The sequence below is a fragment of the Octopus sinensis genome, linkage group LG1 (genome assembly GCF_006345805.1).
Source record: "Octopus sinensis linkage group LG1, ASM634580v1, whole genome shotgun sequence".
Lineage (NCBI taxonomy): Eukaryota > Metazoa > Mollusca > Cephalopoda > Octopoda > Octopodidae > Octopus > Octopus sinensis.
In genome coordinates, this window is record NC_042997.1 from 159,465,511 (window position 1) to 159,493,206 (window position 27,696).

Here is a 27,696-nt window from a genome sequence, read left to right on the forward strand (position 1 = left end):
TTATTATTATTTTTTTTTTCAAATACAGAATAGAGGGAGCGTGCGAGAAATAAAATAATGAAAGAAGGAAGTTTGTATTATGTGTTAATGAAGAGGAAGAAGAAAGAAAATATGTGAAACGTGAGCAAACATCACGAGTACAAACCTTTAACAGAAAGAAATGTACATTCGCACATCACTGGCTCCACCATAAACAAAGTAGAAGCGACAGCATCAAACGGATTTTCAGAACGTTCAGGACACACCGTTGCCGACACACGAGTTACATACGTAAACACACACACACACATAATATATGCACATATATATATATATATATATAGAGAGAGAGAGAGAGGGGGGGGAGACAGGCAGACTCAGAGTGTTTCAATGTGCGTGTGGTTTTAGGCTCGTACGTATGGAAATAAATGTTCTTGCATTGATTCTTCATTGAATAAATGATGACAAATCTTGTCGGGATGAGTGCGTAGGAAGCTGGCTGAGAGAGAATCTACTGGTCGCTAAAAAAGGGGGATAGAGGAGACTATATAGCGAGTGTATATACCGGATGGATAGATAAATAGATAGTGATAGAGAGAGAGTGATTGATAGATAGTGATAGAGAGAGAGTGATAGATAGATAGATAGATAGAGTGATTGATAGATAGTGATAGAGAGAGAGTGATTGATAGATAGTGATAGAGAGAGAGTGATAGATAGATAGATAGAAAAGAGTGATTGATAGATAGATAGATAAGAGTGAGATAGATAGCTAGATAAGAGTTATAGATAGATAGATAAGAGTGATAGATAGATAGATAGATAGATAGATAGATAGATAGATAAGGAGAGAGACAGAGCGAGTGAGAAAGAGAGAAACGGGCTGAGCGAGTGAGAGAGAGAGAGCGACTGAGAGACCTTGGTACCTCTACACTTTCATAGAATTTTGACAGTACTGGCATGTTTGTTTGTTCTATTTTCACAAGGCAGCACAACTATAAAAAATATAATTCACATAAGAAATAAATATAAAGAAAATGTTTATTTATCATAAACTCCCTTCGCATCGTAGATGCATTGCCAGAATATGTTAGTCTTAAGTGTACGTTTTCTATCGACTCCCTAGTTGTCAGGTTCTTCATAGGAGGGAGTTGTCATCGTTTGATTATGTGGTGCTATTTCGTAGGCTAACAATTTAAGCATTGCAAATTCAACAGGAGAAAAACATAATCACAGATTTATCCGTTATGGTACTTGTTAAATGTAAAGATATTTTCTTTATAAATTCATTTATGAATAACGCTTGCCCATTATTATTATTTTTTTTTTCAAATACAGAATAGAGGGAGCGTGCGAGAAATAAAATAATGAAAGAAGGAAGTTTGTATTATGTGTTAATGAAGAGGAAGAAGAAAGAAAATATGTGAAACGTGAGCAAACATCACGAGTACAAACCTTTAACAGAAAGAAATGTACATTCGCACATCACTGGCTCCACCATAAACAAAGTAGAAGCGACAGCATCAAACGGATTTTCAGAACGTTCAGGACACACCGTTGCCGACACACGAGTTACATACGTAAACACACACACACACATAATATATGCACATATATATATATATATATAGAGAGAGAGAGAGGGGGGGGGGAGACAGGCAGACTCAGAGTGTTTCAATGTGCGTGTGGTTTTAGGCTCGTACGTATGGAAATAAATGTTCTTGCATTGATTCTTCATTGAATAAATGATGACAAATCTTGTCGGGATGAGTGCGTAGGAAGCTGGCTGAGAGAGAATCTACTGGTCGCTAAAAAAGGGGGATAGAGGAGACTATATAGCGAGTGTATATACCGGATGGATAGATAAATAGATAGTGATAGAGAGAGAGTGATTGATAGATAGATAGATAGATAAGAGTGAGATAGATAGCTAGATAAGAGTTATAGATAGATAGATAGATAGATAGAGTGATTGATAGATAGAGTGATTGATAGATAGAGAGATAGATAGAGTGATTGATAGATAGATAGATAGAAAAGAGTGATTGATAGATAGATAGATAAGAGTGAGATAGATAGCTAGATAAGAGTTATAGATAGATAGATAAGAGTGATAGATAGATAGATAGATATGAAACTATAAAAGTGAGAAATAGGAAACGACAGGTAGACGGAAAGATCGATCAATCAATAGATTAGAGATCGGTAACCAGTATACTGTATGTTTTTGTGTCACCAATCTAAAGATAGAACAAGACGGGCAGACTAATAAAAGCTATAAAGCTGCAACATCGTGAAAGTAAATGACGGAAGAGACAGGTTGTTGTTGTTCGTTGAAGTGAAGCAGTCTAGGTGCATCATACATACGCTGACGGTTCGGATACTAACAAGTGGAAGAAAGCTTGTTAATAATAAATAATAAAATAAATAACCAGAACGTCCAACAGATAGCAGCAGCAACAGTAGTTCGGTTCTAGTAGGAGAAGTAATTTAACGAGGTATAATTACCACTAAGGGGTCTTTATTTATTAAAGGTAGAGAAATTCTTTGAAGTGATGTGTGTGTAAGTGTGAGTACATGTACATATAAGTGTGTGTGCGTGTTACACTAGTAAATACAGAGAAATAGAAAATCTGAGACAATCGAACATTTGCCAATATCAACCAAAAATGAAGCCGTGTTTCGAAGAAAATATTGTATTGGTAATATATGAAAATTCTTTTCTACGTTGAAAGGTATGACTAAGCAGAGATATACGTATATAGAATGAAATAAAACTAAATTATATATATATATCAAATAAGATAGGTTAAATTAAATTAAGGACTTACCTTTTAATAATTGTTTTAATTTAAGTTCCACAGGGATAAATAATGAATGAATAGATCTGAAGAAAACATTAAAAAAAACCCTCGTTTAAATAAAAGAAAATGGTATAGAGTAACAATAAATAATGGTCCGTTATATAGTAAGCACTTCTATTGTAATGGCAAGGCAGGCTTTCCCCTCCGCACTACAAGATACTCTCTCTATATATATATTGGTGTTTTCTTGTAGCAGTTTCTCCCTCTCTCTCCCTTCTTTCCTCCTTACACACACTCTCTCTCTCTCTCGTTCGCTTTCTCTCTGTCTCTGTCACTCTGCAGAATCTTTAGAGCTGCAACAGTTTTCGATAATTATCAGCCCAGTCGCACTCAACAAATCAGTCTGCACTGAAGACAACGAAAATCATCGCGAGATGCTCTCTTAGTAATGATGACAATGCAAATATATGAGACCGTACGAAGAACATAACATTTATTTAGGATTTCAGCGGAATTTCGAATACATTTTTTATTAGAAATTGTAAGATAACGGTTTACTCACCAAGGAAACAGTGTGTATAAAAATACGTGTGTGCATCACATTAACTCATAAGCGCATGTGTCCATGAATGTGTTGAATGGAGGGAGATTTGATCTGACAAACATGTACAATATGTATTTCTACGTATGCTTCTATGTTTGTTCATTATTATTGAAAAATAAAACGGGTATTAGATTGGGTATAAGCAATTGTAATTAATACGAGGACCTGTGCATGTATGAACATCTCAGTTTTTTTGCATTTCAGGGACAACAATATGCAAAATTAACCTCCTTTATTTTAAAGAGAGGGGTAGGTCTGGCTGGCTGGCTGCTTCGGGCAATTCGTCTCTATGTTTGTATATATGTTACGAGCACGCGACACTGATAGTGAAAGCGTGCAGAATTGGTTGGTTGATTTAGATAAAAAAAAAATGTGCGTACATTTTGGGACAATTTAAAGCGTGTGTATTTGTGCGCGCGCACATAATACATAATTTGTGCTCCCTTTGAATTGTCCTAAAATACACACAGACACACACACACACACATATATATATATATAATATATATATATATATATATAAACACACATACACATATATATGTGCAAGTACCAGTCTTAAGTACTGGGATCGATTCGTTCGGCGTAAACCCTTTTATGCAGAACACCAATGACTGAAACAAGTGGAAGATTAAAGATGCTTATGCAGTTGTATAAATATATACATATTTTTAAATATATTTATGTGTGTATATATATATATATATATAAATTAGAGATAAAACCACTATTAGGCAATATATATATATATATATTTATATGTATATATATGTATATATTTATGTGTGTATATGTATATATAAATCTATATGTATATATGTATAGATGTATATGTGTGTGTGTATATATATATATATGTATATACATATATAAGTGTATATATATATATATATATACATACATAATGTATATACATATATATATAGATGTATATATATAAGTGTATATATAAATATATACACATATATGTATATATATGTGTGTGTGTGTGTATATGCATGTATGTATATATGTGTGTATATATATATGTGTGTGTGTGTGTGCGTGTATATATATATATGTATATGTATGTATATATGTGTATATATATATGTGTGGTGTGTGTGTATATGCATGTATGTATATATGTGTGTATATATATGTGTGTGTGTGTGTGTGCGTGTATATATGTATATGTATGTATATATGTGTATATATATATGTGTGTGTATATATATATATGTGTGTGTGTGTATATATATATATGTATATATATATATATGTATACTTCACTAAATATATATATATATGACGCCCCCAGATGTTAAGTAGGCTAGTCCAATACATATAAATAGTGGACATGATGGCTAGTCGTAGAAGAGTCGCGTAGATCTGCAGGTGGTTTGAGTTATTGATAATGGTATGCTTTTGTCGTAAGTCAGAGCATTAAATATGTGTTTGCTGATTATTACTGTTTGAATTGTTTATTGTGAATTGCTATTTTTTCTTCCCATTGAGGGAAAAAATGGAGAAAACACCAGCGGGTGGCCACAGTTATGCAGCCACAACTGGTAAAAGAAATAGAAACAGAAACATTGGAAATAATTGAAATTAAGGAGGAACCAAGGAAAATGAAGGAATATGAAAGGTTGCTGGAGAAAAATGGAGATATGTTGAAGTTAACACCACCTGCAGAATTGACAGGCAATGTAACAAAAAGAACTGTTATATTCAAGACAATGAAAATAGCAACGAGAAAGATTGAGATTGCGACAGTGGAGGAAATTGATGAATGTTTAAAAAGCATTAAAAAATAACGACATTCATAACAAGAGGAAGGAACTATGCCACCATGGAGGTGCACTTTGCGACAGAGGTAGAAGCAATTATGCACTCCACGGAGGCAATAAGATCGGAGGAGTGGGTGCTTTTGCCTTCCTACTGTGGCAAACATGTGGCCAGAGTGCAAGTAGGCTAAGTACCCCCAGAACTAAAAGAAACATGGTTGATGACAGCCATAATGTATAACATGAAAGATGAGGCCAAGATACTGAAGGCCACAAGGACACAAAGAATCAACTACTGGGGATATGTGGTTGAGCTCCCTATCCAGGCAACAATAGAGGACTTAAATCGAATTGTTGAGGAGATAGTGCTACCTGACGACTTGAGGTTGAGAATGGTAGTGGAGGGTAGGCAGCCTATATGTTTTGCATGTGGGGAGAAAGGCCACATGAAGGTGAGGTGCCCACAGAGAGAACAGATGGAGAAGCAAGAGAGTATAGTCCAGGTAGTAGAGGTGGAGATGGAAGAAAAAGCAGTGGAGGAGGAATTCACAGTGGTGAAAAAAAAGAAAGAGAAGTAGAAGAATGAGCCCACCGCCAGAGAGCCAGAAAAAGAAGAAAGAAGAGGTGAAATGAAAGTTGAGACCAGAAGGAAGGAAGACAAAAGCATAGTGGAAAAAGAAAGTGAAAAAGTAATTGGAAAGGTGTTCCAGAAGGAGGAAACAGTGTTGAAAACACCAGTTATTCCAGCGAAGGAAAAAGATTCAGGAGTGCAACTGTATGAGGGTGAAATGGAGAGATTGTTCAGAGTGGAGATAGGAAAGGAAAAGGTACCAGAAGTGGAAGAGGAAAAGGGAAAACCAAGAAGAGGAAAAAATAAATGGAACTTCGTAACATATGCAAAAAACAAAGAAACGGAAAGAAATTTTTTTTTAATTTAAGCACATCATAAGAGTGAAGTTACCTACAGATATGTAATCGGAAAATGTGAAGGCCATTGTGGTCAACAAAGACACATACAAGAGACTGAGAGACATATGCGGAGACAAGATTGACCTGCCTGGAGAGTTGGTGGAGTTCAACAAACTGCCACCAGTAGTTGAGCTAAAATACTTGGAGCCTTTCATGAGGTATTAAAAAGAAAAAAGAAGGAAAAGGAAAAAGTAAAAGTGTTTCATGTAAAAAAAAAAGACGATTAAGAAAGAACAATAAGAAAAATAGAACAATTGTAAATAGTGTATATAAACATTCAAATGGTACTACATGGGAGAGGGTTCCATGCAGCCATATTATTTTTTTCATTTTTATATAACATCTCATTCTCATTCGTTTTATGTTTTATGTCCCCATTGTGGTGTTGTGTCTGTCCTTGTACTGTCTCCCTCTGTGTTGTGGCCATAGTGCCAAATAAAGAAATAAACGTTGCGTAGAGCGAGCTGGAGCCGTCAGTTGACTAGACATTGAGTTCTGTTGAGTCAAGTCATCGGAAGTGACAGTTCAGTAGTTGAGTAGAGGTACGTTATTGGCGAAGGCATGCCCTCCGAATGTGCAATATCACAGTGGCAACAAGGTTTCCAATAGTACCGAAATGGAAGAGTTGCTGGAAGTAGTTGTCAAACAACAAGAACAGCAACAGCAAAAACACCTAAAGCTCCACAAGGCTCCGGCAGGGGGTGGTGGCGACCCCTGTTGTACTCTTTCGCCCCAAATTTCTCTCAGTCTTTCTTCCTGTTCCTTGTCCCCGACTTCCTACGCAACCGCTGAGCCTGGATGTGCATTCATCCATCCGTCGATGCTCTCGGTGTTGGGGGTTGACCTGCTTTCTTTTCTGCAGGTCTTACGAATAGCAAAGGACCACATTTCGGACTTCTCCCATCTTGCGAGCTCTGGGACGAAGACCGTTCGCTCAACAACAGCAACAGCAACTACAGAAGTTAACAGAATTGTTACTGCAGTCGAGAAATACGACAAAATCATTTTCAGCCGACAGTGTTGCAAATTCCATTGAAGAATTTCACTACAAACCGGATGAAGGAACTACTTTTACTGCATATTACAGACGATACGAAGACATATTCCAAGAGGAATGCAAGGGGTAGTCTAGTGAAAGGAAGGTAAGACTTCTTTTATGAAAGTTTGCCCCTCCGGAACATGAAAGTTTTTCCAAGAAAGCCCGCGGAATTGTGTTTTGATGAAACAATAAATATTTTGACTAATATTTTTAGCGAGAAAAGTTTGCAGTTTAACATTCGGTGGAAATGTTTAAATTTAAAGAAAAACAAGTCCAACAATTTTATAACATATGCTGGTATGGTTAATAAGGCTTGCAAAAGCTTTAAGTTGGAAGAATTAACGCCAGATATGTTCAAATGCCTAATAATAATAATAATAATAAAGATAGTGGCTCTCATGGCTTCTGATCTTAACTGATTGGAAGTGTTATTATGTCTTGATATAAAAGATGGACTACAACAAATATTCTGCTTAATACCACAGTTTTGCTTGTCAGTAGGTTGACATTAACAATTTGAGCTTGTACCTTAATGGCTAATGATATGTGCATCTCTGATCACAGGCAAAAGTAGTTAGGGGACATCATAGTCATGTGCCGAGAGGAATTCGTTGGGGTTTGAATAATTCACCTCTGGAAACATCCTTAAACAAACCCTTGTTCAGTGACCTTATGAGCAGGATGGGCTACTCAACCAGAAGAACATTATAACTGGACCCCACCTGCAAGTTCATGTGCTGTTTATCTTGATATGAGATCACTATGTCATGCACATATGGTTGTGATGCATATGCTTTGTGTATCCTTATCAGAAGGGTAGTCATGATGGATTTATTGGGTTTCATATATTTTACCCCAGTGTCACTTTGATGGCATCTGCTGCTCTCTCACTCAATAATAATAATAATAATAATAATAAAAATAATAATAATAATAATAATAATAATAATAATAAAAAGGTCACAGAAAACGAGAAAGCAACCATACTCTGGGATATGCCGATACACACAGATAGAGAAATTAAGGCCAACAGAACAGATATAGTTGTCAGAGATCATGAAGAAAAAAAATGCTTTCTAATTGATGTATCAATACCGGCAGATGACAACGTGTCTCTAAAAGAAATGGAGAAACTTTCAAAATACAAAGACCTGGAAATAGAGGTAACCAGAATGTGGAATCTAAAAACAGAAACAATTCCTATCATAGTAGGTGCATTAGGCATGATAAAAAAATATTCAGACAAATACATAACAAAAACACCAGGACTTACAAACACATATAACATACAGAAAATTGCACTACTAGGCACTGCACATATCCTACACAGAACACTTTCCATACAATAACCATCAGAGCATCACAATAAATCACAGAACATACCCAAGGCACACAGAGCTGCGCTCGGTAGTGAAGTGAAAGCACGATATAAAAAATATACTACTGAATAATAATAATAATTTCATTTGAGTATTAACCTGGGAGTTACTAAGCTCATCTATAGATACTGACTTTCAGACAAGACAGTGATCTGGAGATTGTTTGTTTTACAAACAACATCAGAAAAACATTGAGGTTTTATTATTAGATTCGGTGGACAACAGATTTTAGTAATGATAAAACAACAAATGTATGTCTGGACATTCTAATCTAAATAAGTGATGGAATAAATATATTTTAAGAGTCATAAAACATTAATGAAGAACACAGCTATAAATTTTTTTTATTGATACATAAAAACTGATAAATTGCTAATAATTTATTATAGTGCCAGCAAACGAGACATTTTTCCTGTTTCTATTTTTTGTCCCTCTTTCCTGTTCCTTTTTCTTTCCTGGCAGTTAATTCTCACCAGGGGTTTGTTTTGATTGTAATATGTGAACATGAAACCACATCTAATTCAGTAAGTGTATAAAATCCAGATAATTCAAGTTTGTCCAGCAAATTACTTTTATGTATAATTCTGATGAATCTGATTTGGAATGTGTCATTTCTATAGCACCTGAAGAAGCAATAGTTGCATATATTATTGCCAGATAAATGAGATCAAATTCAGATGAAACAATTGATGTATAAAAGACTCGCTCAATCTATTTTTTTTTTATTTGTACATATAATTACAAATTTTGTTTGCTGGTGTGTAGTATAATGTTTTACAGTTGCTCTTTGTTGTAAATGCATGGTGAAGCCCACAGAAATGTGTTGTTCTAGTATGTCCAACATAATAGCTAGAGTCATGAAGTTTGCAATTTTAGAAATTTACAGATGATATTAATCATTCAAAGCTGGCATGGGTTGGATGGTTTGACTGGGGGCTGGGAAGCCAGAAAGCTGTACCAGACTCCAATCCGATCTGGCAAAGTTTCTACAGCAGGTTGCCCTTCATAATGCCAACCACTCAAAGAGTGTAGTGGGTGCTTTTTACGTGCCACTGACATGGGAGTCAGTCAGGCAGCACTGGCAACGGTGCTTTTTACATGCCACTGGCATGCACACACACACACACATACCTATACACACATATATACATACATATACACACATATATATATATATATACATACCACACACGCATATATACATACATATATATATATATACACACACACCACACACACATATATACATACATACATATTTATATATATACACACACCACACAAGCATATATACACACATATATATATATATATATATATATATATATATATATATATATGTATGTATATACAAATGTATGTATGTGTGTGTATTTTTTTTGGGGGGGGAAGCACTCCGTCAGTTACGACGACGAGGGTTCCGGTTGATCCGAATCAACGGAACAGCCTGCTTGTGAAATTAACGTGTAAGTGGCTGAGCACTCCACAGACACGTGTACCCTTAACGTAGTTCTCGGGGATATTCAGCGTGACACAGAGAATGACAAGGCCGGCCCTTTGAAATACAAGGTACAACAGAAACAGGAAGTAAGAGTGAGAGAAAGTTGTGGTGAAAGAGTACAGCAGGGATCACCACCATCCCCTGCCGGAGCCTCGTGGAGCTTTAGGTGTTTTCGCTCAATAAACACTCACAACGCCCGGTCTGGGAATCGAAACCGCGATCCTATGTGTATATATATATATATATTTATACTCCCTTGCATCACATACATGCACACACATGCACACACAAACATTAAAAAATACTCACACATTCATAACCATAAACATAAACTATATAATGAATCTTCTATTCTGTCACTCAAGCTGCTAAAAATAGAAACTAAGCTTCTCACAAATCATTTCCTGCTGCCTAAAAGAAGGGATAGAAGAAGAACAGATTAAATAATTTAGTATAAGATAACCCTGAAAATATAGGACTGTCACAGCAGGGATACCACTTACTTATTGATAGAGTCTGATTGATCAGACATCTAGTTTCAATACTTGTTGAAAGAGATATTTCAGCAAGACAGACAGACAGATACACATGCACATGCACACACACACACATTGGAACATTTGGTTTTGTAAGTAAATGCCTTACTGTCGGTTTGCATAAGCTTGGATTTTCAGAAAATGAAATCATCCAAATAACAATCTGTGAGTAGAACAGTAAAACTATGCAAGACATTTTTTTCCTCAGGTTTAAAATTTGACATGGCTTTCATTATCTACATTCCAGTGATGGAGCTTTTTATCTTTGCTAGAAACCAGCTTCTTCAGGGGAAGAATTTAAATGATTAAAAACAAAAGAGAGACATACATGTATACACACATACATATAAACATATATATTGATATACATATACACACATATAAACATATATACAGATATACATATACACACTTATATACATACATACACACATGTACATGTATCTATATACATACACACACACATACATATATATACATATACTCATTTTCTTTTAATTTTTGTATATTGAATAAATAACCTTTTGGGTTGTGAAAAGATTTTCTCTACCAAATTGTGTATTTACTGAAAAAACAGTAGAAAATTGCGTGTTTTCCATCCCTATAAAGGAAATTGTTTTCCTTGTATTGAATTTATTTTATATACACACACACACACATATATATATATATATGACGCATGTGTACGAACAGCCATGCTACATGGCAGTGAAACATGGGCCGTGACTGCTGAGGATATGTGTAAGCTCGCAAGAAATGAAGCCAGTATGCTCCGATGGATGTGTAATGTCAGTGTTCATACTTGACAGAGTGTAAGTACTTTGAGAGAAAAGTTGGGCCTAAGAAGCATCAGTTGTGGTGTGCAAGAGAGACGTTTGCACTGGTATGGTCATGTGGCGAGAATGGATGAAGATAGTTGTGTGAAAAAGAGCCACACCCTAGCAGTTGAGGGAACCTGTGGAAGAGGTAGACCCAGGAAAACCTGGGATGAGGTGGTGAAGCATGACCTTCGAACTTTAGGTCTCACCGAGGAAATGACTAAAGACCAAGACCTTTGGAAGTATGCTGTGCGTGAGAAGACCTGGCAGGACAAGTGAGGCCATAACCTGTGGCCTCAGTCCACTTATGCATACCTTTCCTTCTTGGGACACAAAACTCTACTTGTGAAGATCTGTTGAGGCAAGTGAAAAACAAAATCAAAATCGATCAACATCAATGGAAATCGTAGCTGTGATACCAGTGCCAGTGGCACATAAGAGAACCATCCAAACATGGCCTTTGCCAACGCCGCCCCAACTGCCTCCATGCCAGTGGCACGTAAAAAGCACCATCCGATCGTAGCCATTGCCAGCCTCGCCTGGCTTCTGTGCCGGTGGCATGTAAAAAGCACCATCCGATCATGGCTGTTTGCCAGCTTCGTCTGGCACCTGTGCCGATGGCATGTAAAAAGCACCCACTACACTCATGGAGTGGTTGGCATTAGGAAGGGCATCCAGCCGTAGAAACATTGCCAGATCAGACTGGGCCTGGTGCAGCCTTCTGGCTTCCCAGACCCAGTTGAACCGTCCAACCCATGCCAGCATGGAAAGCGGACGCTAAACGATGATGATGATGATATGTATAAATATCTCTCTCTCTCTCTCTCTCTCTCAATATATATATATATATATATATATATATATATATACATACATATACATATATATGTTAACAGTTATTGCCAAGTTAATATGGCAGTCCATAAATATAGGACTAAAGCTGCCATTGATTAGCTCCAAGAGGCCATTGCCTGTAGCTAGCTATATGACACACGAACCTGTGTCCATTATAACCTTCAAACAGGGGAGGTCAGCCACTTCCCCTTGCTGGTCAGGCATCTGCAGACATGTTTCAGGGTATTTGCCCTTTATCAATGCAGAGTAGCCAAGGCATCGCTGCTGACCGTCTGTTCGAAGGATTATTTACCTAATTTCAGAGATGTGAGATAGGAGATGGAGTGCTTTAAAAAAGGAGAGGGACAGGTGAAGGGAGAGGGACAGGTGAAGGGAGGGCAAGGTGAGCAATAGGCATGTTGAGGAAGCAGAAAGAGAAGGGTTGGCAGAGTACAATATATTACAGCCTCTAAACATTATCCTTGCGTTAGGGTATGTTTTGCCATGAATGGTCAGCATCATATGTTGCTGAACAGCATGGTCCATTATCATCTGCACTATGTATATATGTGTGTGTGTGCATATATGTGTGTGCGCGCGTGTATGAGTGTATATGTGTGTGTACATATGTGCATTTGCATATCTACATGATATATACATACATAAATGCAGAGAGAGACAGAGAGAAATATACATTCACAGCCACGTGCGTGCATGTTCGTCAACACACACACGCACACACACACGCACGCACGCACATACACACGTGTATGTGGTGTATTTCTTGATCTAGTTCCGTATTCCTGAGATTTGCTGAGCTGAAGAAAATGTCACCTGTGGAGTAGGTGTAAAGATTTCCCGTTAGTGTTTAATATACGTCTAAGAAATTTCTTGCTTTCATTTTGATGTGTCGTTGATACAGAATCCAAATCTTAGATGAGTATAACGATGGTGTGATAACGCAAGGATCGTATATGCAAAATTTCGTGGAAAGCTTCAAGTCCCGTCTGACCAGGCTCATTTCTTTTCTGTCTAAAACACAACTGAAACCTCAATCTAGTTTGATCTCGAATTTTAGAGATCCATCTCTGGAAATGAGCTGCCAAGATATACAAATATTCCCCTCCATCTTAATTCTGTTCTTTGGACAAGTATATTTAGGTCCACATATTTCTTTCCTGTAACTTGTGTAAACATCATCTTTGTTTGGCATTCCTTCGGTATAACTCGACAAAATCAAAACATTTGGCGATCTTTCGTCTCTAGTAGACCTTTCCGTCGATTTCCGTAAATTTTTTTTATTTTTTTACATATGGGCTTGCGGGAACTTTTGAAGTAATGAGAGCGAACGAGACTAAGAGAAAGCGATTGTATGACGAGGGAAGTTCTTTTGAAGTTACCGTGCATGGGAGCATTGATGTACATGTGTGTGTGTTTGATGGGGTGTGGGAGACAGACAGTATGTTGTGTAATCGACGGAAAGGTCTACTAGAGACGAAAGATCGCCAAACATTTCACATCGGGTTATTTCCGTGGGTTGTGGAGTATAGATATGACGAAATTATGCCTTGCAATGTCCCATTTTAAACTTGAAGAAGAAAAGCCTTGCGTATTTGTTCTTACCTGTTTCATGTGTGTATGTAAAATCCGCAAATTTCCAAGCAGAAAACAGAATCGAACAGTCATTTGCTTCCACGGAAATACCCGAAGGGAAATGTTTTGATTTTGTCGAGTTATATCGAAGGAATGCCCTTTGTTTACCTCGAGTCTGAAAACAATAAACTTTCACTGGAAACATACATAGCACAAAAGAATAAGTTTTATGTTATATTCACTCTGGACAAAGTCGATGATTCTTTAGATTAGGCAGGAGTGACAATTTCTCAGACGAACATTCTGGAGTGATGAATTTTCAGATGATCCGGAAATACAACCCAACACGTGTGCTTTAATTATTATAATGACTGTAAAACGATCCAGTTGTTGTGTGTGCATTTACACGCAAGACTATACCTAAAACGAATTTTAAAAACAAAAAGGAAAGAAATACAGAAAAGAAGACTGCCCTTACATTTTCAACATATTCTGCAAAAAAAAAATAAATAAATAAATTAACGGTGACAATTATATAATGTTTAGATATACGAAGGAAAAAATAACGAAATTTATTCATAGAAAGCGACATGCATCATATAGTGGTGGGAAAATAAATAAAAGGAAGAAACATTTCACTTAACGTTGATTTGATGATAAGGTTAGGTCGATCTGGACAGGTCAAACGATAAAGAGAAGAAGAAGAAGAAAAAAACATTTAATTGCTAACCTTGGACTGTACCTTGCGCATTGTCAGCAACAAACGACGAAGCCACGTTGGTATGCTACTACAACAATACAGATAAGCTTTTAATACTGATTAAAAGTAAAATAAATTAACGTGAGAGGAGGGTAAACAAATATACACTTTGCCAGATGCGATAAAAACTCGGAAGCAACCTATACACAATCGTTTATCCACCACCTCACCAACAACAACATCACCACTCCCATTTGCACCCCACCGGCTTTCTTTCTTTCCTTCTTTCTTTCTTTCTTTCTTCAGTCGTTTAATTCCTGTTTTACCCAAAGCACTCGCGCGCATCTATCTATCTATCTATCTATCTATCTATCTATCTATCTATCTATCTATCTATCTATCTGTCTGTCTGTCTGTCTATCTGTCTGTCTGTCTGTTTGTCTGTCTGTTGTTTGTTTGTCTGTCTGTCTATTGTTTGTTTGTCTGTCTGTCTGTCTGTCTAGCCATTTACAAACACACCCATGTTTGTATGTATGTATATATGTATGTATGTCATTGTTCAGTTTTATTTCAAGAATACTTGCCAACAGAGAAAGAGCTGGTTTCTAACCTAGATTCAAGGCTCCTTCATTGGAAATTCAACAAAAACAACAGTATTTTTGTTTGTATGTATGTATGTATATGTGTAAATTTATATGTTTTGCTTTATGTATGTGTTCTCATGCATATAGTTGCATATCTAGACATGCTCATATATATTTAAATGATAAACTTCTGGACGTTTTACAGATTTTTACAGTTCCAGTGATGGATTGAATCTGTAGTCTTCAAATTAGCTTTCTCCTTTCTGGTTTTGAGGAGCCTAATTCCTCAAGATTATTATTTAGGCTATGTGTTACATATCCCAGGGCCCCAATAATTACAGGTATAAACCTAAACTTGTAATCTAGATAGAGTAACTGCAGATTTCTCAATAGTTCAGCATAGGTGTTCTCTTTTTCACTGATCTTTGGCTTTATGTTAACATCCGCTGAGCAGCTAATTTCCACAACTGTGCACAGTTTCTCTTCTCTATACCAGATCATTATATCAGGTCTGTTGTGCTTACATTTTATTGAACACTCCATATTTCACTGGAACATTCCACCAGTACTCCTTATCATTATGAGTGGCTATGGCTTCTACAATACTGAAGGTTCTTATTTCTTTGTCTTCAGGGTTATCTTTCCAGCAGATTTTATTACAGAGTGTCCTAGCTACAACATCATGTCTCATCAGTAGATAATACCGTGATGACATTTTCGGACAACTGCTTATGATATGGGTGATATCTTCAGTGTTAATTCTACAAAGTCTGCATCAGTTGTCACATTTTACAACTGTTCCTGTATCTTTCTCCTTTCGTGCATCATGTACTTAGGTGATATTTCCTGTTCCTGGATTGCAAACACTTACTCTTCACAGTGGGAGGTTGTAATCCAGCTATTGGTCCATGATAGACTGCTTTGATGGTCAATGTTACTATCATCTCGGAGCTTTCTACTAACATATCCATGCGTAGTCTTCTACTCATATAGGCTCATCCTTACATCTGATAATATGTTGCAGTAGAATCGTGCAACTTCTTTGGGCATATATCCTAGATTATCAGACAAAGAATGTTGTTGAAGGAGATGCCTTCCAAGTCTTATGATGTTATCAGCCTCATGTATGCAAACTTGGTCAAGGGATGCACTTCAACACTTGGTGGTTAAAATATGTTTCTGGAAGGATATGACATGATATTCAAAGGCATTGTGGATCAATGTTAAGCCTCTGCTACCTTGTTTTAGTTTTAGGTGGAGGCAGTGTATGTCACTGTTCATGTGGAAAATATGTGTGCTTGTTAGTATTTTTCAGGTTTTCACATCAATGGCTCGGATCCCATCAAGTGTCCAATCAAGCAGCCCAAATGGTGGTATGAGTACTGGCACTGCAAACACATTGTAGGCCACTGTTTTTTTTTAATGCAGAGAGTTCTGAGGTTCAAATTTTCTTTATTTGGCTGTAATACTCTTTTGTGACATGTTTTGTTACAGGTGCCATTGTCAGATGTTTTCATCCACCCCTAGACACCTGTAACATTCTTCATCAGATATAGGTAAAACAGTCAAATCATTGATGGAGATGTTGCTAGTCTGGTTTATAGTTTCCCCTTTTACGCAATCATATAGCAACATTTATCCTGGCCAAACTTCAACCCTACATCTTTTGAGAATGCTGTAAATAGATCAAGGCTCTTTTTCATCTCATGCATATTCTTTGCATAAAGTTTCAAGTCATCCACAAAGAAACAGTGGGTAATTTTGGTATTTCTGTTTCCTTGTGAACCAGTGAGATATCCTTCAGACTTTCTTAACATGAATGACAAGGGGTTTACAGAAAGTATAAACAACATTACAGAGAGGCTGTCTCCTTGGAATATGCCTCTGCGATATTGTATTCTATCAGTGATAATACAGTCAATCTTTGTGTTTAATTTCAAGATGGTGGCCCACAATGAAGTCATGTCAGCTATGGCTTTGACTATGCTCACTGGAACTTTAGCAAGTTGAAGGGCTTCTAGCATCCATGAATGGGGAACAGAGTCAAAGGCTTTCTTGTAGTCTAGCCACATTGAAACTAGGTTCTTCCCATGCTCCTGCACCCCTGACATCACAGTTTTGCTGATTAACAATTGCTCAGCACATCCCAAGACTCCCTTCTTCCCAGCTGCTTGTTCAGCTGTGATGATGTTATTAGTTTCTCAATGGTCCTGGAGGAAGAGGTTTAAACATGCTGTAATATATCTTATACACTAAGTTCTGGCATGCAATTGGCCAGTAGTTTTTTTGCCATGTGGTTGGTTCTGCATTTGGGGATCAACTTTGGCTCTGCTACTCCTAACCAGTGTGGTATGCTACTGTTCCCAATGAAAGCTTGCTGGTACAGATTGGCAGGATATGGTTGGTAGAATGTTAGCTTCTTGTACCAATATTCAACAATCAATTCTCTTCCAGGTGCTTTTCCATCCTGGAATTTCTGGATCACAGTTGCAAGAGTTTCACCATCAATGTTGTATGTTTTGGATGTAATGCAGGAGCAATAACTTTTTCGGATTTCTTTTAGCCACAGAGCATCTTGGTTAAATTCCTTCTCTTCACTCAAGATTTTCCTCCAGAAGAAGTCTACTTTTGTGACGGAGCTTCCATGATGTTTACTTCTCCTCTTCTCTTGTCTTTCATACATATATACATATGTTTGTATGTATGTATGTATGTATGTATGTAAGTATGCATGCATGCATGTATGTATGTAGAACATAATATCTTTGTCCAGGGTACAAGATTAGACGTGATTGACTTGTTCATCTACCTTGGCAGCACTCTCTCTAGAGATGGATCCCTTGATTCTGAAATAAACCTGGGAGTTGGAAAAGCCAGCAAAATATTTGGAAGGCTTGAAAATCGTGTGTGCTCTGATAGAGGCATTGCCTTCAAAACCAAGCTTAGTATCTATGAATCTTGCATTTTAATGGTCCTCCTGTACTCTTCTGAGCCCTGGATGACATATTGGTGCCACATCAAAGCTTTAGAAAGATTCCATCAGACTTGCCTAAGGAGGATACTAGACAGCAAATGACAGTCTTTAACACCAGACACCGTTGTTCCTCAGTAAGCTAACACATCCAGTATTGAAATGGTCCTCATACTCAAACAGATGTGTTGGGTTGGGCACCTTGCTAGGATGCAGGATGACAGGTTGCCAAAGCAGCTGTTTTATGGGGAGTTGTGGCATGGCAAACATCCAAGACATAAACCTATGTTACGTTATAGGGATGCTGTCAAAAGCAACATCAAGGCTCTTAATGTGAAAGTTGAAGGCTGGGAGCATATGATGCAAGATCAATCGGTTTAGAAACAAATGATCTACAATAGATGTAAAGCATTTGAAGCTTGAAAAATTGAACACTATCTTGAAACGAGCACTTCATAGACAAGACTTAACTACAAACCCAGACACTTATCTGCTTAAAAATATTTGTAGTATCTGCAGTAGAGGTTGTCTGTCAAGAGCAGGACTTGCTAGTCATATAAGATCTCATGACAGTATTTATTAACTGAAGAGATGGCCTTCCGTAAAGAAGTGGCAATCATCATATATGTGATAGAATACAGAATTCAAATTTTATATCTCTGAAGAGCAGAAGAGTTGTCTATAAATGCTTATCAATATAGGATTTCATTATAGGGACAACTCTTCTGTGAAACGATCGTAAGATGCTTTAAATACTTAATTCAAAGCTTTTAAACTGTCATATACATTATATATTTATACTTATACATACTTACATATATTTTTATACATATTTATATATTTATTTATATATTTTTAATACAACAATTATTTTTCACATGTGTATATCTTTCTGAGGAGTTTTCTGATATTGATTTCCTAATATTAATAATAATATATTATTAAAAAATATATATGTATATAATCACTCATATTAAATATATATAAATATATTAATAGTATTAATACTTTGATGCAATAGAGCACTCAATATAAATTCAGTATATAATATTCTTATTGAAGATATTTAACTAAAGATTTATGTGATAGAATAAAGGTATAAACAGACAAACAACTGGTGTCAGGACAGATTATGACATTTATATATTTAAACATTGACACAACATAAGGGAAAAAATGAATGTTTCAAGAATTTAGATCACAAGAAGTCAACAAAAGATCAGTTGAGGAATGTTCCTAATGGTTGTCTGAATCATTGGTATTAGGTGAAGCTGATCATCATAGATAGTGCCCAAAGCTGGATGAGGGAAAAGAAAGAAAGAAGGTATGCAGATAGTTTCTTACAGCTGTTTCTAAAATAGATGTGCAGATGATGCATTTTCCTAAAAATGTTTGGCAACCAATATTATAATAGTAACTTATGTATTCCATCATTGGAGGAAGAATGAGATGGATCCTTTATATATATATATATATATATATATATATTATATATATATATATGTATATACTCATACACACACACACACATACATATACTTAAGTATGTGTGTGTGTGTGTGCTTTAGTCTGGCCCTTTCAAGTATAATAAAAGTAGTTGTTGAAACAATGACAAAAATGATATATTTATAGATATTCAAAATATAGTATAAATAATATACATACATGCACACAACACACATTCAAACACATACAATACATTCACACATGCACACACACACATATACATTATATTATATTGTATATATATATATACATTATATTATATATTATATTGTATTATATTATATTATATTATAATATATTATATTATATTATATTGTATTGTATCATATTATATTATAATATATTATATTATATTATATTGTATTGTATCATATTATATTATAATATATTATATTATATTATATTGTATTGTATCATATTATATTATAATATATTATATTATATTATATTGTATTGTATCATATTATAATATATTATATTATATTATATTATATTGTATTATATTATATTATATTGTATCATATTATATTATATTATATTATATTATACTATATCATATATATATTATATGCTCAGGAACAAAATTTGAATAGTGGGTGCAAACCTGTCCCAAACTGTTTTACAGACAAGGTCTTATTGCCTTTGTTACTTATCTTTCTACTTTGCTCTTTGTTCTTTGAGAAGGACCCTAACTTCAAGCTACTTTCCATCGATCACTTGTTACGCACTGTTGCATAAACCTGAGAAAAGTAAGTAGTGGTGCAAAATCAAATTTTCCACCCAACAAAAATTTTAGGGGTTGCACTTGCAGCCCCTGCACCACCTGTTCATGAGCCCATGAATACATGTATATCATATATACACATATACATTTTCCTCATTTTTCTTTCTCTCTTTGTTCACTCGTTTTATTCATATCTTATACAAAGTACATGTGTGTGTGTGTGTGTGTGTGGTGTGTGTGTGCATATATATGTGTGCAATAGCTGCAATCTCTACTTTCTAGTCAACAGCTGATGAAGGAGTGTTCGCTCTGCAGTGTAAGTTTTAATGTAAAGTATAATAATAGTAATGTTGAGACTTAACAAACAGGATGCAGAATTTACTACTTGAATACAAATCCATTGAAGTATAAAAAGTATAATAATTAAAATCAAGCAGTTACAGAAGAAGCTAATACTATTCGGAATTTTCTTATTGCTTGGTCTTGAAGAAAAAAGCTCTGAAGTTAACTTTAAAAAATTATTTAAAAATCAACTTACAAAAATAATTATTCTTTCCTACTCTAGGCACAAGGCCCAAAATTTTGGGGGAGGGGGCCAGTTGATAAGATTGAATCTAGTATGCAACTAATACTTAATTAATTGACCCCAAAAGGATGAAAGGCAAAGTCGACCTCGGCAGAATTTGAACTCAGAATGTAAAGACAGACGAAATACCGCTAAGGATTTGGTCCGGAGTGCTAATGTTTCTGCCATCTCGCCACCTTACAAAAATAATTACCATAAATAATTGTAAATTATGTACTGGTTTCAAATTTTTGCACCAAGCCAGTAAATTTGGAGGAGGATCTACATTGATTACATCAATCCCAGTACTCAACTGGTATTTATTTTATCAACTCTGAAAAGATTAAAGGCAAAGTCGACCTCAGCAAAATTTGAACTCAGAACTTAAAATCAGATGAAATGCCACTAAGCATTTCGTCCAGCATGCTATCGATTTTGTCAGCTCAAAGAAGTGTTATGGCTTCATTTCCTGATGAAGAGGATTGGCCTGCAAGAGTCTTGTGTTGGTGCCATTTTAAAAGAACCTAACACACACTATAAAATGGTTGGTGCTAGGAAAAACATTTAGCCATAGAAATCAAGCCAAATGAGACTGGAACCTGGTGCAGCTTTCTGGCTTGCTAGCTCTGGTCAAATTATCCAGCTCATGACATGGAAAATAGACTTTAAAGGAAGATGACGATGGTGATGATGATGTGTATATATGTATGTATGTATGTATGTATGTATGTATGTATGTATGTATGTATGTGTGTGTATATATGTGTGTGCGTATATAGAGTGTTTGAAGTGGTATACAAATATTGTGTATTAAAAAGAAGGAGGCAGTCGGAATTTTGGATAACTCTTTATCAGTGCTTTCATCCATTCAATCAAACTCTTCAAGATCTCAAAAAGTTCGGATGAATGGAAAAAGTGCCAATAAAGAATTTTTCAAATCTCTGACTGCCTCTTTCTTCTTAATATATATATATATATATATATATGTATGTATGTGTGTATAGGTATATACAAAGAGCTTACTTTCAAAACCAGATATATGCATCAGAATGACTTTCGAGTAATTGAGGAAATTCAGTATCTAAATCTATCTGATTTTGATTGGAAGACTAAGATTCGCCTACTGTCTATCAGGCATCTATCCCAGTTCGACTAGAATAAATTTCAAGTGTGTGAAGCAGCCAGCAGCTTGCAGATTGTGCTTGAATGGTTATCATGAAATAACAGTTTTGAAAGTAAGCTCCACACATTAATATGTATATATATGTATGTCGTCATCATCATCATCATCATCATCATCGTTTAATGTCCGCTTTCCATGCTAGCATGGGTTGGACGATTTGACTGAGGACTGGCAAACCAGATGGCTGCACCAGGCTCCAATCTTGATCTGGCAGAGTTTCTACAGCTGGATGCCCTTCCTAACACCAACCACTCCGAGAGTGTAGTGGGTGCTTTTATGTGCCACCGGCATGTGGGCCAGTCAGGCGGTACTGGCAACGGCCATGCTCAAATGGTGTTTTTTTACATGCCACCGGCAATGACCTCGCAGCACTGGCAATGACCTCGCTCGAATGTTTTTCTCACGTGTCACCGGCACAAGTGCCAGTAAGGCGATGCTGGTAATGATCACATTTGAATGGTGCTTTTTACATGCCACTGGCATGGAAGCCAGTTAGCTGCTCTGGCAATGATCATGCTCAGATGGTGCTCTTAGCGCTCCACTAGCACGGATGCCAGTCATCGAATTTTATGTATATATATATATATATATATAACGGGAAGCTTTATATATAGTGTGTGTGTGTGTGTGTGTCAATATGCTGTGCTTGAGAAAACCCATCAAGCCAAGTGAAATCATAGTCATAGCTGATATGGTGTCACATATCTGGTACCCCTACTGGTGGCATGTAAAGAGCATCATTAGAGCATTGGACCTCACAGAGGTAAAATGGCCAAGTTCTTTTTGAGTGTTGGGACACATGGAGGCAAAGTGGCAGGGTTCCTTTTGAGTGTTGAACCTGACGGAGGCAAAGTAGCTGAGTTCCTTTCGAGTGTTGGGCCTGATGGAGGCAAAGTGGCTGAGTTCCTTTCAAGCATTGGGCCTCACAGAATATATATATATGTATGTATATGTATATAATATATATATATGTATGTATCTATGTATTTCTTGTATTTATAGAGTATTAAACGCTTTCAGTATGCAAATTAAGGACTCTCGTCTGTTTCTCTGGAGACTGTCAGAATGATATGGATGCCTCTGATGAAAACCCAGTAAGGTTTGAAAATCAATTAAGGTTGTTCATCATTTCTTTCAGATGTGGAGAAATGGCTAAAATTTGCCCTGTCTATAATTATACAATTTTTACATATATATGAGTGTATGTATTTGTGTTTGTGTTGTTTTTCTCCCACCAGTATTTGACAACCAGTGTTTGTTTGTTTATGTCCCCATAGAATAAGTAAGTACCAAACTTAAAAAATTAGTAGTGATGTCAATTTGTTCATCTAAATCCATCAAGACAGTGCCCCAGCATGGTCACAATCCACTGACTGAAATGAGTAAAAAAGTAAAAATATAAATGAAATAGAACTAGAATAAAGTCACGCTTTCAATACATGTGTGTGTGGGTGTGTATGTGTGTGTGACTGGCCCATATTTGAGGTTGGATAAAAAAGGTGGGGCTCTTCAACTTAAGGTATAGTTAATTGATGCATAGTTGGGAGTTTCTTCTATTATCTATTTTTTAATTAGAAGGCTAGAGATTTAGTTACATCTTTATGACCAGGTTATATTTATTTTAGGGCTTGTCTTTTATCAGCACTAGTGGTGTTATCTTAGAAATGTCTGTGTGTGTGTGTTGCTTTAACTAAATCATAAAAGCATATTATTTTTTGCTTTGTTTGATAACATGTAAAAGTCTGTAATGGATTTCATGTATTCATTTAAAGTGTTTCAGAAACTATTAGTGTTATGCCTGTATCTTATCTTTTCATCATGTTGATAAGATTGACACTGGCAAAGCTAGAATGTGTGCTGCCCAGAGAATCCCTTGAATCTACTGATCCCCACCCTCTTAACCCCTGTACATGCTTATACAACTGACACAAAAGTGCTGTCTATATAAAAGTACCACCTAGGGCAGACTGTCCCCATCTCCTCCTACCCTTAGCTAAGCTACTGAAGATTGGTTTCAAAATTTCCATTGCCCTAAGTCCTTTTTATTCAAAACTTCTTATCTAAAACTTGCTTTTTATACTTGATCTATTGTCTATAGTTGATCTATTAACAGCAAACAATAACTCTGACAATATTTGACCACAAAATTCAGGAAAACAGAACTAAGTATTGGGAAAAAAAAAAAAAAACCTACTACTCCATAACTTTCAAATTTTTCACTATTATTCTAGACATTTCAAGAGGGCAGAAGAATTGTAGAAATAGTAAAACATGACAGTGAACCCAATGCTGTTCCGTTTCATCCTTCTATGTCCGTAACACAGGATGTTCATGAATACCTTTGCAATTTTAAAATTTCAGAAAAATATGAAAAGTTAGGACAATTCAGCAAAGTTTACTGGAAAATACAGGCAAACAAATAAAGTTTTATTTGAAACATCAGAACATGCTTGTGTAGATTTTATTGGTTGTCTGCAACACATCTAGATGATGCTTAGTTTTTGACCATGTACATGGGCACATCCCTTCATCACTGTTGGATATGGTTTGGCATATTTTTTCTTGGGATAACTGAGGTCTTGAATTTTTGTACAGTAAACTTTGCCTTTAATTTATCTCCAAAAGAAGTCTAAAGGGGTTATATTTGGTAACCTAGGTGGCCAGTTGTACTACCTATTCCAATCCACCGGTTTGGGAAAGTTTTTCTAAGAAACTCTCAAATACTGAACCCCAATGGGTTGGCACACCATCTTGCAAGTGGTGCAACTGTGGTACTTTAAATTCTTATAAATGACCAAAGTATGTGTTGGAAGTAATCCTTGCAAAGATAATTTATGAATACCCTGTATACTGTAAATTCTTAGCAGTTCAGCTTTTCTCCACAATCTCTAAGTGTTTTTTAAAATAAATAATAATGATATACTGAGATCAATTCAATATACTCTTCCCCTCTAAACTTATGGCTTTGTGTGAAGAAATCATTATCATAGTTACTTCACCTCTCTGTCACAATAGTTCTTTCTGTTATAGGCACAAAGCCTGAAATTTTGGTGGGAGGGATCTAGTTGATTACATTGACCCCCAGTGCTTGATTGGAAGTTATTTTATCAACCTTGTAAGAATGAAAGGTAAATCGATCTCAGCAGAATTTGAACTCAGAATGTAAAATTGAAAGAAAAACTACTAAGTGTTTTGTCCTGCAAACTAATGATTCTGCCAGCTCACCATTTTACTCCCTGTCACAATAACGTGCCAAGTAAAAGAGGTTGTTGATACATCAGAGAAACAAATTGATATCTTTGTTTCAGTGTAATTAGCACCATTAATGCCATCAGAATAGATATAATTGATAAAAAAAAGAATTTCTTTTTTTAGCCTTTTTAGAAATAATGCGCTTCATGCCATCTAAAAACAAAAAGTCACATGTTAGGAGGGGGTGCATGTGCATGTGAAATGAACAAAGTTATGCAGTGTTAAATTCTCACTGAGCTATGAATGGCCTGGTTTTGAATCATAATTAGAACAATTTCAGTTATGTTGTTAATTCCCCTGATAGCGTGATTCAGTTCCTAACTCCCATGCAACCTTAAAATCAATATATATTCACACACACACACACACACACACATACATACAAACTTACATGCATGAACACATGTGCATACATACATGCATGCTAAACTACAAGATTCATTTGGTGAAGCAGAAATGACTGTAGATGATTGATACCAAAACTTGTGCATAACATTTTGCTTTTAATTATTAATTCATAGCATTGACATAAGGCTTTTAGTTTGGGATAGAATATAGTCACTTAAATTGTTTCTAGTTCCTAATGATTAATCTATTTTATTGAATCTAGTAGAAAAAAAGCAGCATTTGAACTCAGAATGCAAAAATCAACACTAAATACCAAAAGGTACTTTTACTAACATTAATGATCCCAATTATTAAATAACCAAGTACAAAGAAGAGAGGTTGTACCTTTAGCATCTTAATGCTAGTGAGGTCAGTGGACTTGATGTTCATATTGAATATTTGCAAGTTGCCTTCTAAAGTATGGAAATGGGCAAGAAAGACAATAAAAATAGATAGATGTAGATGCTTTAGATGAATTTAGGTGAGAGTGATATAGGACTTGTTTGATCAGAATAGCAAAAGCTTGATGATGCCATGTTAAAAGCACCCAGTACACTCTGTAAAGTGGTTGGCATTAGGAAGGACATCCAGCTCTAGAAACCAAGCCAAGACGGACTTGTGGAACCTGGTGTGGACCAGCTCTTGTCAAACCATCCAGCCCATGCCGGCATGGAAAGAAGATGGCAATGACAACGATGATGATGATGGTTTCAGTAATCAAAATTGAATTATAACAGAAGGAAAAGACAGTACATTGGCAGGGTACTCTTGTACTTTTTAAATACATACATACACTTGCAGACAGACAGATAGACACATGCACACACAAGCACATACACACACACACACAAGTACAGCTCATGCCAGCAAGGAAAATGAATGTTAAAGGATGATGATGATGATGATATATAAGTATACACAAGACTTTGGTTGACTTGGGATTGTTATAGAAGGCACTTGTTGCCAAGGTGTGATGCAGTTGCCAAGGTGTGATGCTGTTGCCAAGGTGTGATGCAGTTGCCAAGGTGTGATGCAGTTGCCAAGGTGTGATGGAGTTGTCTAGGTGTGATGTAGTTGCCAAGGTGGGAAGGCACCTGTTGCCATTGCCAAGGTGTTATGTTGCCAAGGTATGATGCCAAGGTGTGTTGCCAAGGTGTGTTGCCAAGATGTGATGTCAAGGTGTGATGCACTTGTTGCCAAGGTGTGATGCTGATACTTGTTGCCAAGGTGTGATGCAACCTCGTTGTTGGGAAGCAAATTTCTTAACCATGCAGCCATTTGTATTTTTAAAAATTGATTGAAAGAAAAATAAAGTTTACCCTGTAAAATTTGAATTCATCTATGTAAAATGATGATCTAGTTTAGAGTTCCATAAACCATTCCAGGAAGTAATTTTATTTAATTAAAAATTTCTTGGTTCACTGCACTGAGTATATTAGCACCAACTATATTTCATCTCATAACATTCAAACTATGGTTTGACACTGAGCAAATTATTTCTCTTCTTATTTCCATATATGGTGATAGTTTTTTTTTTGTTTTCTCTGTAAATTTTTGTCATGCTTAGTGGCAAGACAGGATATTGTCTATTAGAGTGATAATAAAACTTTATAGTAGACAAAATGGAAAAGATGTTACTCCAGAAGATGGCAAGGCAGATGCGCTGAAACAGCCACTCTAACTCCTGGAGCTTGTACTTGCAGATAATCATCTCTGCCCCAATAGGAGCAAGCAGGTATATAGTCTGGGAGCTGAGATCATTGGAGGTCTCCACTGCCACAGGCTCAACCAGTTTATTGATTTCTAACATAAGCATAAGGCGACAAAACTGGAGAGACAGATATCATCTCCAGTACTTCAGTGGTCTTTATATTATTGATTCTGGAAAGATGAAACTTAAAGTCAGTTCTGGCAAGATTTGGATTCACATTGTAAAAAGGTGTAATTAAATACTACAAGGCATTTGGTCCAACGTTATTTCTGCCATTCCCATCTTTTTTGA

General features: G+C 36.1%; 1 protein-coding gene across 8 annotated transcripts in view; it reads right to left on the bottom strand.

Moving 5' to 3' along the window:
• The window catches only part of LOC115219086, a 295,969-nt gene extending 281,307 nt beyond the window's left edge, over positions 1–14,662 (bottom strand). For 7 of the 8 annotated variants that reach the window (XM_036506016.1, XM_036506012.1, XM_036506003.1 and 4 more), the window contains exon 1: positions 146–272. The gene's annotated coding sequence lies outside the window, so the exon portion shown is untranslated. Of the gene's footprint in view, positions 1–145; positions 273–14,552 lie in introns of those variants that run through there. The other variant, XM_036505970.1, reaches the window with a different exon arrangement.
• Positions 14,663–27,696: the final 13,034 nt, after the last annotated feature.